The sequence below is a fragment of the Lissotriton helveticus genome, chromosome 10 (genome assembly GCF_964261635.1).
Source record: "Lissotriton helveticus chromosome 10, aLisHel1.1, whole genome shotgun sequence".
NCBI lineage: Eukaryota > Metazoa > Chordata > Amphibia > Caudata > Salamandridae > Lissotriton > Lissotriton helveticus.
The window spans coordinates 807,572,900-807,583,803 of record NC_136071.1 but is presented as its reverse complement, the minus strand read 5'-3'; positions in this window follow the sequence as shown (position 1 = coordinate 807,583,803).

Genomic DNA, 10,904 nt, shown 5'->3' with positions numbered 1-10,904 from the left:
TATCAACATTTATGGAATCTTATAAACACAGATAAACCAGATATCTGTTTTCTGACAGAGACCTGGCTTAAACCTCATACCACCCCTGCAATCATGCTAGGAGTTCCTGTTGGATATAAGATTCTGCATTTAGACCGAATGTCCAAAGTTGGAGGCGGGGTGGCTGTGGTCTACAAAGAAAGCTTAAAAGTATCAATATTTGACCAACAGTGCTCTGCCCAGATGGAAATAATGATTTTCAGACTTTCCCTCTCCTTGAAATCACAATGGAAAGGAGCACTGGTATATCGTCCCCCCGGTCCATGCTCTGATTTTTCTTTAACGCTTATGGAGTTATTAGCCCCTTATTTTAAAGCCCATGACGACTTTATTCTCCTTGGAGATTTTAATATTCATACAGATCTTCCACATCACCCCGATAGTAAGTCTCTATTAGGTGATCTTTCTAGCCTGGGACTTCAAGTACACAATAAGGGCCCGACTCATTTGGGTGGCCATACACTCGATTTAATCTTAACTAACTGCTCGAAAATAAACTGCCACCCCCCTACTATTATTAGTTGGTCAGATCATTATATGTTAAACTTTAACCTACTTGGTTCCTATCTACCACAACATAAAAAACGTCTCCCTGCAATATGGAAACGGAAGTGGCACAAAATAACCCTAGAAAAACTAGAACAAGTATGGATAGAACCCATGCTCTCGATAGAAGATAATATCGAACAAGGTCTTGCTAAATTTCAGAAAGCACTTCTGGAAGCTATTGACTTACTGGCTCCTCTAGAATTACAGAAGCAGGGACCCAAAACCAAGCAAGAAGCATGGTATACAGAAGAGTTAAGAGCTGAGAAGCAAAAATGTAGAAGTCTGGAGAAAAAGTGGAGAAAAAGACATACCTCTATTAGCAAAATGCTTTATCTAGAGGCACAATCCAATTACTTCAAAAATATAAAAAAAGCAAGAAAACATAAACTGGAGAAACAAATAACGGAGGCTGGAAACTCCACAAGAGAACTCTATAAAATCCTGCAAACATTCGTCAAGCCCACAGCCTGCAAAAGTTTGGACGACTTCAGCCAAACCTTGTGTGATGATGTCTCTATGTTCTTTGAGAATAAGATTAATTCTATCTATGACAAAATCACCAAGGTAATAATGGAGAAACAATGTGCCCCTCCAGTCCTAAGTTAGACAAAACGGACAACAACAGGATTACCTTGACCACAATCCCAGAGATCAGTTTAACAGAAGTCACCACCCTACTTAATTTAATAAAATCTGGCTCCCCAACAGACATGATACCTGCTAAGATGATGGTCTCCTTAGGAAGCTTATTAGCCCCGAGCTTTACATCACTAATCAATCTCTCCCTCAAGGAGGGAAAGATTCCTAATGATTGGAAAAAGGCAGTTGTGAACCCGGTTCGGAAGAACACTACCTTACCATGGTCAAATCTTAACAACCTCCGCCCAATATCCCTCCTGCCCCACCTGAGTAAGATGACTGAGAGACATGTCAACCTCCACCTGTCGAAATTCATCGAGGCAGCGGACGGTCTGGACTCCTCACAATCTGGGTTCAGACCAAACCATAGCACAGAATCAGCTCTCCTCTCTGTGACCAATACCATCAGGATGGCACAAGATGGGGGAGGCTCAATGATTCTGGTGCTATTGGATTTGTCCGCTGCCTTCAACACGGTGTCTCATGACATTCTCATCAGTCGTTTAAAAAGGGTGGGAGTGGGTGGAGTGGCCCTATCATGGCTACAAAGTTTTATTTCAGGCCGCTCACAATGTGTTCGCCTGGGCTCCCATAGTTCCATCTACAGGGAGCTCACAAAGGGGGTCCCACAGGGCTCATGCCTGAGCCCCACATTGTTCAATATATATGTGGCCCCCCTGGCGAATATTGTGAGAGAACATGGGTTCACACCAATATCCTACGCTGATGATACTCAGCTTCTATTTCCCTTCCGGAATATGACATCTGAGTTGAAAAGCTCATTTGCTGCTGGAATGAGAGCCATTGCCGGATGGATGACCTCCAATTGCCTACAGTGTAATGTGGGCAAGACGGAGGTCATGCACTTCGGTAATGCTCCACTTCTCTGGTCCCCTGAGTGGTGGCCTTCTGAACTAGGTACGGTTCCATGCCCTAAAGAAAACGTAAAAAATTTGGGCGTCAAATTAGACCAATCCCTAGTACTTAAAGATCATGTCATACAGGTTACAGGAACCTGTATGAGGGTGATTGGCCTACTTAAAAGAGTCTTCCCCTATCTAGCAGACCATCATAGAAGAACACTGGTACAAACCCTGGTAATCAGCAGGTTAGATTACTGCAATGGGCTACTTATATCAGCCAACGAGGAACAATTAGGGAGGCTACAAGTGGCCCAGAATACGGCCGCTAGATTGATCCTAAATGTTCCAGCTAGGTCTCCCTCCCGTCCCCTACTGAATGAACTTCATTGGCTCCCCATTCGCCTGAGAGTGAAATTCAAGAGTTGTTGCATCATCCACAAATGCCTGTTTGGCACTGGTCCCAGATATCTCACAGAAGTTTTTAAGCCTTACCAACCAGGTCATTCCTTACGATCAAAACATCAAGCCCTACTCTCGATCCCCAGAATTAGAAAAGAGAGACAAGGAGGTAGAGCCTTATCTTATAAAGGCCCTACCCTCTGGAATTCCCTGCCGCTCACCCTCAGACTTAATTCCAATCTGTCTACATTTAGAAAATGCCTAAAGACATATTTATTTACCACTCTATAGCTCATATGTGCCGACCAACTATCATTCAGATTCTACTGTTTAGCTTTATTATCGGATAGAACAAAGCGCGGAGATATCTCTTCGGAGATCGAATTCCAGCGCTACAAAAGACCCTAAATAAATAAATAAATGTCACTACTAGGTCAATAAAGACAGGACATTCTTCTGGGGGGTCAACAATTTGAGAGAGGAGATCATTAAAATCATCATTTAATCACCGATAAAACAAGGACGTCCTCTTCTCCTTGGGCCATTGTGTCTCAACTATTAATCGGTTAAATTCTGTAATGTAATGAAGAAGATCCTTAGACCCTTGTTTGAGGTTCAACAGCTAACTATCACTAGCCTGTACATAGGTGTGCCGAGCAAATAGACTTTTTAACTTGTCTTTAAACAGGGTAAAGTCAAACAAAAGGGGGTCATTACTTTCTATTAGAGAAACTGCCCAACTAGCAGCATTACCCCCTAAATACGAGATTACAAAAGCCACTGTGGCTGCGTCATTGGGAAAAGCAGAAGCCTTACACAGGAAATGTAAGTGGCATTGTTTTATAAAGACACTGTACTTTGCACTATCCCCATAAAACTTTTCAGGTACTGCTAAAGGAACTGGGTTGTGTGTATGTACGGACAACTGAATGTCTTGTGGATTTGTAGTACTTGTGGAGGGGGTTTCTATCGATGCAGAAGGAACTGTGAAACAGGCTGGTTGTATATAAGTGTGTTTGTTCCTTGTGTGGCTTCTTCTACAGGGACACTAGCTGCTTGTTGATGTCGTTCTAATTCTGAATGTAGCTGCTGGTTCTCTACTCTGAGTCTCCCTACCTAACGTTGAAGATCTATGAGAGCCGCCGCCAGCTCTTCTACAGTGGGACTTTGGAGAGGGTTCTCCATTAAGGAGCTAGCCCCTTCTGTATTCATCGTCGCTCGGTTGGACTTAATCAGTGGGCTTAGCTTTCTGTTGCCGATGGCACTAACCTGTGGTGTGTCTCCAGGCCCAATCCACAGGAGCGACGAGAATTTCCCCACACTGCTTAAGCCTGCCTATGAGTGAGAGGAATCAAAATACTCACACCCCCCAGACTGACCCTCAGAGATGTGGGGATCAGAAATCAGAACAATATGTCTTAAATCCCCCAGCGGATTCCCTCAGAATAACCAGAGAAAAGCAGAGGTGAACCTACAGGGGAAACAAGAAAGATGATATTAGGAGAAAACCTCCCCTCATGTACACCCACAGAGGGTCATAAGTCAATTCAGTTCAAGCTTTATGGAAAACACAAGGTCCCTTACCAGCTGGACATCTCCTGGTGTCAAAAAGGAACGTCTCAATGATCAGCAGCGCAGAAACAAAATTCTGTTGTTTAGTCAAGGCAGGCAGAAAGGGTTAACTTCACCCAAGGGAATACCAGAATGGTATGACAATACTGGCAAAAAGTGAGGAATGTTAAAACTCTGTAACCAACTCCTAAACAGAGTTAAAATTCAAGCGCCTTGCTACAACACTAGAATGGGAACGATTAAAGGGATCTTAAGTGCTCAACACAAAAGTAGATAGCCAGACCTTTCAGGCTTGAAGGCAGGAAGAAGGCAGGCTTTTGCGCTATACGCGTCTATAAAATGCACCGCTGCACTCTTCGTAAAGAAAAGGAAGGAGACACGCGCACCACGTGCATAAACATATAACACTGTTTAGTTCACATGGATAGGGCTACACAGCATGCAATATTGTAACCCTGGGGGAATAGACGCGTTCACGTCAAGTTCAAGTTCAGGTATTTATAAAGCGCACTACTCACCCAGAGGGTCTCAAGGCGCTGGAGGGAGGGGTTTACTTTTTATCGAATAGCCATGTTTTCAGTTCTTTTCTGAAGGAGATGTGATTCTGAGTGAGGCGGAGGTGGGTGGGGAGTGAGTTCCAGGTCTTGGCAGCCAGGAAGGAGAAGGATCTGCCACCCATGGTGGTTTTTCGGATGCGCGGGACTGCGGCGAGGGCTTGATTGGATGATCTTAGTTGGCGGGTGGGATAGTAGAAGGACAGTCGGGTGTTGAGGCATTCGGGTCCTAGATTATAAAGGGACTTGTGTGCGTGGGTAAGAAGGCGGAAAGTAATTCTTTTGTTGACGGGAAGCCAGTGGAGGTTTTTTAAGTGACCGGTGATGTGCTCTTGGCGCGGGATGTCTAATATGAGTCTCGCTGATGCGTTTTGGATGCGCTGGAGTTTTTTCTGCAATTTTGTTGTAATTCCGGCGTAGAGTGTGTTGCCATAGTCCAGTCGACTCGTGACCAGTGCATGGGTGACAGTCTTTCTTGTTTCGAGGGGGATCCAGCGGAAGATCTTTTTGAGAATGCGAAGGACGTTGAAGCAGGAGGACGATACGGCGTTGACTTGTCTGGACATTGAGAGGGAGGAGTCTAGAATGAAGCCAAGGTTACGTGCATGGTCTGTGGGTGTGGGCGCAGATCCCAAAGCGGAAGGCCACCAGGAGTCGTCCCAAGCTGAGGGGGAGGATCCTAGGATGAGCACCTCCGTCTTGTCTGAGTTGAGTTTTAAGCGGCTCTGTTTCATCCATTCGGCTACTTCTTTCATACCTTCTTGAAGGTTGTTTTTGGCGGTGTTGGGGTCTTTGGTGAGGGAAAGGATTAGCTGGGTGTCGTCAGCGTAGGAGATGATGTTGAGGTTGTGTTGACGTGCGATGGAGGCGAGGGGACTCATGTAGACGTTGAAGAGGGTGGGACTGAGTGAGGAGCCTTGAGGTACGCCGCAGATGACTTCGGTGGGCTCTGAGTAGAATGGGGGGAGTCAGACTCTCTGTGTTCTCCCGGCTAGGAACGAGATGATCCAGTCCAAGGCTTTTCCTTGTATGCCGATGTTGTTGAGGCGTTGTATGAGGGTGTTGTGAGAGACAGTGTCGAAGGCGGCGGAGAGGTCGAGTAGAATGAGGGCTACTGTTTCTCTGTTGTCCAGGAGTGCTCGGATGTCGTCGGTCGCTGCAATGAGGGCGGTTTCGGTGCTGTGTTTGGCTCAAAAGCCGTTCTGTGAGGGATCCAGGGAGTTGTTGGATTCAAGGAAGGCTGCTAGTTGGCTATTGACGGCTTTCTCGATGACTTTGGCCGGGAAAGGGAGTAGGGAAATGGGTCGGTAGTTTTTCAGATCTGAGGGGTCTGCTGTTGGTTTTTTCAGAAGGGCGCTGAGTTCGGCGTGTTTCCATATTTCTGGAAAGGTGGCGGAGTCGAAGGAGTAGTTGATGACATCGCGGAGTTGGGGAGCGATGATGGAGTCAGCTTTGTTGAAGATGAAGTGGGGGCAGGGGTCAGAAGGTGAGCCAGAGTGGATTGAGTTCATGAGGCGGATGGTGTCTTCAATGGTGATTGGGTTCCAGGAGTTGAGGTAGTTAGTTGGAGGGGTGGGATCTGAAGTGGGTGGGGTGAGTTGGTCATTGGGAGTGTTCTTGAAGCTGTTGTGGATGTCGGCAATTTTGTTGTAGAAGAAGGAGGATAGCGCATCGCAGAGGTCTTGGGAGTTAGTGATGTCTTTGGATGCTGCGGGAGGGTTGGTGAATTCTTTGACGATATTGAAGAGTTCCTTGCTGTTATGAGAATTGTTGTCGAGACGGTTCTTAAGTGCTGATTTCTTAGCGGATCGGATCAGTTGGTGGTGTTTGCGGGTGGCTGTCTTGAGGGAGTCCATGTTGTCTGAAGTTGGTTCTTTTCTCCAATTCTTCTCCAGGGTGCGGCATGTCTTCTTGGATTTTTTAAGGTCATCATTGAACCAGGGAGCTTTTTTGCTGGATGATTTCGACTGGTGTTTTTTCAGGGGTGCTAGTTCGTCCGCACTGTGGGTAATCCATTGCCTGAGGTTGGTGGCCGCTAGGTCTGGGTCCATTGCCAGGGTGGAAATGTTTTGGCTGAGTGATGTGAGGAGTTGTTCGGTGGAGATTTTGTTCCATTTTCTTCGGGGAATGGGTTGTAGACGGTTGTGGGTCAGGGTTGTTTTGTAGCTGAAGTGAACACAGCTATGATCCGTCCAGTGGAGGGCTGTAGTATGATCGAAGGAGATGTGCTTGCTGGAGGTGAAGATAGGGTCGAGCGTGTGTCCGGCTATGTGAGTGGGGGTGTCAACAAGTTGTTTGAGTCCGAGATTGGACAGGTTGTCCAGAAGGGTGGTGGTGTTGTTGTCGTGAATGTTGTCAAGGTGGTAGTTGAGGTCTCCTAGAAGAATGTAGTTCTCGGAGGCGAGGGCGTGCGGGCTGATGAAGTCAGTGATGTCGTCACTGAATTGAGATCGGGTGCCTGGGGGCCTGTAAATGAGTGTTCCTCTAAGTGTGGTCCTGGGGTCGGTGTGAATCTGAAAGTGGAGGTGTTCGGCGGTTGCAAGATTTACGTCAGAGCTGGTTGTAATTTTGATGGTGTTTCTATGGACGATGGCGATGCCTCCTCCAGTTTTTTTATTGGTGCGGTCTTTTCGAATGATCTTGTAAGTGTCCGGTATGGCTATGGCGATGTCGGGGGCAGAAGATGCATTCATCCATGTTTCAGTAAGGAAGGCGATGTCAGGTGACGCAGTGTCGATTAGGTCCCAGAGTTCGGTTGCATGTCTGTGGACCGAGCGGGTGTTCAGTAGGATGCATTTCAAGTCGTTGGGTTCAGAGCTGTGTGTGGAGGAAGTGTGTTTGGTGAGGGTCCTGACGCAGTTGAACTTACAGGAGAGGCAGGAGAATGGGCCGTGGGTACGTCCTGGGGTAGCTTCGCAGCAAAGTGGGGTGCGTCCGGCGTTGAGGGCGAGGAGAGTAGCGGCATCATAAGTGACTCTGGGGGGTTGGGAGCGGCATAGAGCAGGGGGACGGGCGCTGGGCGCGGTCCAGGCGCGGACGGGCGTAGACGGGCTTACCTTTGGCGCACCTTCGGCGCGCAAGGGGCGCGACCGCTGCGCGTGAACGCTGCACGTGGGGGCAATGGTCATTAATGGATGGTGGAGGGGGCGGAGCGTGGGAGGGGCAGCAGCTGGGAGGCGGTAGCGGGGAGGAGGGGCGGCCCAGGGAGCACTAACACAAACAAAATGGAGGGTCAAAGTGAAAGTGAGGCAGGGGCAGCAAATGGAATCAAAGCGCTTACAGTAAACCAAAGCGTTGCAATGCGGAGCGGAGCGAGCAGCGCCAAAGGCTCATCCAGGTCAGTTGAAATCTCTCCAAAACGAGTTACAGTGTGAAGCAAACACAGCGCTCTCACAGATAACACACAGCGCTATACAGAGCGAGCAGCAATGAACACACCCAGCGCTATACAAAACGAGCTAGGATGAAATGCACACACAGCGCTATAACAGAACACGCACAGCGCTAGCAACGATACCCAAATGCGGTCAGTAGCAGTTTCAAAGCGTGGGACCAGGGAGTGAGGGAGGGAGCGACCGTTCTGGAGCGAGTCCGGGCGGTCACAGTTCGTCAGAAGAGGTGGAGAGCCCTCTATTCGTGCGTGGGAGGGGCAGCAGCTGGGAGGCGGTAGCGGGGAGGAGGGGCGGCCCAGGGAGCACCAACACAAACAAAATGGAGGGTCAAAGTGAAAGTGAGGCAGGGGCAGCAAATGGAATCAAAGCGCTTATAGTAAACCAAAGCGTTGCAATGCGGAGCGGAGCGAGCAGCGCCAAAGGCTGATCCAGGTCAGTTGAAATCTCTCCAAAACGAGTTACAGTGTGAAGCAAACACAGCGCTCTCACAGATAACACACAGCGCTATACAGAGCGAGCAGCAATGAACACACCCAGCGCTATACAAAACGAGCTAGGATGAAATGCACACACAGCGCTATAACAGAACACGCACAGCGCTAGCAACGATACCCAAATGCGGTCAGTAGCAGTTTCAAAGCGTGGGACCAGGGAGTGAGGGAGGGAGCGACCGTTCTGGAGCGAGTCCGGGCGGTCACAGTTCGTCAGAAGAGGTGGAGAGCCCTCTATTCGTGCGTGGGAGGGGCAGCAGCTGGGAGGCGGTAGCGGGGAGGAGGGGCGGCCCAGGGAGCACCAACACAAACAAAATGGAGGGTCAAAGTGAAAGTGAGGCAGGGGCAGCAAATGGAATCAAAGCGCTTACAGTAAACCAAAGCGTTGCAATGCGGAGCGGAGCGAGCAGCGCCAAAGGCTGATCCAGGTCAGTTGAAATCTCTCCAAAACGAGTTACAGTGTGAAGCAAACACAGCGCTCTCACAGATAACACACAGCGCTATACAGAGCGAGCAGCAATGAACACACCCAGCGCTATACAAAACGAGCTAGGATGAAATGCACACACAGCGCTATAACAGAACACGCACAGCGCTAGCAACGATACCCAAATGCGGTCAGTAGCAGTTTCAAAGCGTGGGACCAGGGAGTGAGGGAGGGAGCGACCGTTCTGGAGCGAGTCCGGGCGGTCACCATCTCGCAACAACATTTTTTAAAAAAAGGGGCACAAACCGCGGTAACGGAAAAAAAGACAACGCGGGCGATAGTACATGGCTGCAATGAAAGGCACCAAGACAGCAGCCTCAGGGAGAAAGAGGGCAAGATCAATGACCAGACTAGAGGAGGGAGGATAGGGAGGAAGACTTGCAGGAGAGGCAGGAAATGCTGGTAACAGAAGGAAGGGGCGTGGATTCAGGGAATAGGAAGCCAAGCACCGGCTCCTTGGCACTTCAAGGTATTTAAAGGAAGGGAGTGTCAACAATCTCCACCTCCGCCAGAACAGCAAGAGACCAGCTCAAAAGAGCATATCTACCATAAAGCAAGCACTCAGCTCTCTCCGTGACTCCCAGGGACTAGACAGGAAGCCTGATTCCTAAAATACAATGGGTTTCCTGTAAAAAAGCCACCTGGGTGTTAAGTTTAGCTAGATGGGGCAATACCTTTTGACGTTAGACAGGATGACCAAGACCACGAACATTCCACAAGACCACATTAACCATAACGCTAGAGTGTGGGGTACAGTACACGAAACTAGATAATTAACAAGAGAAAAAAATGGAAAGTTATTGTTCAATATATGAGAAAGAAAGACATATTATGAAAAGATAAGTAAATATCAAAAAGCAAGGGTAAGAATGAAAGAAAATGTGACGTATTTTTAAAAGTCAAACAGTTACCAAAAGATAAGACTAAAAGTGATATACAATGAGAAAAGTGGAGAAGAAGGGAGAAAGAGGAGAAAAGAGACAGAAGAGAAAAACAAGCACACAGATCAAGGAATAACATCCAGATCTGTAAAAAGAAAAGAAGTCGAGAGATAAAGAGCATAGAGGCGCCAGAGGACACGGACCTCAGAAGCAAAGACAAAGAGGAGGAGAAAAGAAGAGCCTCATGAAAATGAGTAAAAAGCAAATAATCTGCGAACAATAAGTAAACATGTATGGTAAATTCAAAGTGACACTTCTAACAAAGAGAAAAGTCAAACATTAGTATACATTCCATTCGATGACAGATCTTGAAGATAGATTTTAAGTTTTTACGGATCATCAAATGAACGTGACCGACCATTATGTGTAATCTTGCAGAGACCTGGATGGAGGATTCCATACTGGATGTTGAGATGTCTCTTCTGAGGACTCAATGCAAGAAATTATTTGCGACGTGCATTTGTTGCATTAAAAATATCCTGAGAGATGAAGAGATTATGACCAGACCAAATGAGGTAACGTTTGAGTTTTACAGCCTTCAAAACCTGCATTAGCTCAGTAAATTCAAGAAAGAGCATTATGATTCCACGTGGTTTATTAGCGTTAGGTTTTGGACGTCCCAGACGATGTTCTCTTTGTATGCTGAGGGGATTTGTTGAAACTGGAAGATCTAGGAGTTCTGGAAGGAGCTTTTGTAGAAATTATACCATATCAGGACCTTCAATGTTTGCGGACAGACAATAAAAATGTACATTATTTCTCCCATTTTCAAGGTCCTCAGTATAGATTGTTAGCTTGTGAATTTCCTGCTCTAATAAAGGTATCTTAGTAGAGGCATCCTGTAGGTCGCTAACACGTTGTTCAAATTCCAGTACTTTGCCTTCCATAACAATCCATCTTTCCTCAATCTGTTTTAGTTTTACGTAGGTCGTGGACATAAAGGGTTGAAGACCACGGACTTCATCTAATATAGAGTCC